The sequence below is a fragment of the Hakea prostrata genome, chromosome 9 (assembly GCF_041222555.1).
Source record: "Hakea prostrata isolate BN-2017 chromosome 9, UWA_Hpros_2, whole genome shotgun sequence".
Lineage (NCBI taxonomy): Eukaryota > Viridiplantae > Streptophyta > Magnoliopsida > Proteales > Proteaceae > Hakea > Hakea prostrata.
This window is the reverse complement of record NC_142608.1, coordinates 23,340,557-23,342,633: the sequence shown is the minus strand read 5'-3', so window position 1 is coordinate 23,342,633 and position 2,077 is coordinate 23,340,557. Positions and strand designations below refer to the sequence as shown.

Below are 2,077 nucleotides of genomic sequence, written 5' to 3'. Positions count from 1 at the left end.
TAATTCATTAAACAAACTGCAACTTACCAGATATGAATCCCATACTTCATTTTTCCACATCAAATGAAGTCCTATTTCTGTTTGAAAGTCCGTGACTAAGAAGCCATATCTTCCGTTATCTTAACCCATCTCAATCATTAGAATACTTATTGGAACAGTAAATTAAATAGTATCTCATTGCAAAGCACAAGTAACTACCAAATTTGAGGTTTAAGGAAAACGCTAACAGAAAAGGCATGTTTCAAATGTTGGGTGCAAGGTAAGACCAAAAAAAAAAAAAATGTTGGGTGCAAGGCATATATATTAGGTCTTGAAAAAGTCTGCAATTTTGATTCATTTAAAGAGAGCAATAAACCTTGAATAGCCATAATGTATTTTTAATGTCAAGTCTGTAAAACAAAGGTATGAAGGAGCTTAGGTTGTCACATAGCATCCAACAGTGGTAGAAGGACAATCTTGCAGAAGGTACAAACTAAAACTGCAATGGCATTCTTAGATTTAATTTGCATATAAAGAGAATTCAGTAGAATTGAGTTACTATACTTTTCATTTGAATCTTTTAAGCCTAATGTCTGAGGGACCAAAAGTCGTTGTATGGTGAAGTTGCAGAGTCTTTTTCTACCTGTAGATGCTCAAAATCTGAGATTAATTTGCAGTACTACTAAGGATTTGGCCTTTTGGATTCATCAGAAAGTAGGTTTCACCTTGAAAGAAGAGAGATCTCTTTTCCAAAATTCATTCTGTTTCGATCTTATTTGCTCTTTGAAGAGCACTTCTTGATTCGATCGCTATCGTAGCCTATAGAAATTGTTTGTTAACAGATGATGGATTCAAATTCAGTACTTGGATAGGTGACTCAAATTGGACACTTTGTAGCACACTGATCAATCATTTTGTGGTCAGAAAGCTGAACCTGGGTCTCCGATGGGTTTGTAAAGGAACTCAACCATAGATATGGACTCCATCTAACAAATAAGGCATTTGCATCAGTTAAGATATTTGAATAACAAGTATATTGATAACTCAATTATAAGAAACACTCTATATGGGCTCCCCCTTGGTCAAAATGCTATTCGTAATGGTTCTTATAATCTCTTGGGTTGCTGAGGGCTTGAAGATTCAAGATAGGAACCAGCAGCAAATCCAGCTTCAACTGTATTAATAATAGCTACTGCTATGGTGTCTATAAGATATTATAATAGTAAATTACCGTTCAAGAGAAGAAGTTCAGGAGAACTACTGCATCATCGGGTTGGGATCTTTGCTGGCCACGGGTAGACTTCTCTTCTTCTTTTTCTTCTTGTATGGAATTCCCCTTGCCTTAGCTTGACACTCCCTTACCTCACGCAAATAAACACGAATAGCACCGTTGCCGAAAGGATTTGTCTCCTGAGAGCCACCGTTCTCTTCGTACGCAGCACGGAGACGGCCAATGAGTGCATCAAGACTTCCCCAAGCTTGCCGGAGAGGACAGGTACAAGGAGCAGGTGGTTCTGGTTGCCCAAAAAAGATACAACCATGTAAGTGTACTTTGGTCTTACCGAACTGATCGAGGTATCGAAGGAAGTCCAGTATATGGTTGCAGTTGCACTGTGAAAGTGAAACTGGGGGTCTCTGGTTCTTCAAGTACTGACCAAAGGTGTTCCAGTCCCTACGCTTTTGTGATTCATACCGACTTAGTGGAGCTGATGATTGCTGCTGCTGTTGTTGTTGTTGCTCACCGGCAGATCGTGATGATCCCTCTGCTGAGTCTTTTGCTCTATTCACAGTAGACATGGTAATCACTGATGAGCTTTAATTTTGTTTTTCCGTAAAGAGGAATGGTAGAAATAAGCTCACAGAAGAAAAAGAAGAGAAAGATGAAGATCAAATCGTTGGGCCTACTCAGAAGATGCCATGGGACCTATGAAGGTGCTTTGTTCCACTTTTTCTTCATCTTTGGGTCTATTTTCTTCTTTCTAATAATACCCCTTAGCATTACCTATATTTTTCCATGTAAATTACAATTATTGTAGGACATCACCCACGTAATCAATATCGTTTTCATTACAGTAATTACCACAATCCCTTTATACCA

The 2,077-nt window shown here is 38.4% G+C and overlaps 1 pseudogene; it reads right to left on the bottom strand.

Moving 5' to 3' along the window:
• Window positions 1-1,100: 1,100 nt before the first annotated feature.
• Window positions 1,101-1,779, bottom strand: LOC149005035 (protein LIGHT-DEPENDENT SHORT HYPOCOTYLS 10 pseudogene; annotated as a pseudogene).
• Window positions 1,780-2,077: the final 298 nt, after the last annotated feature.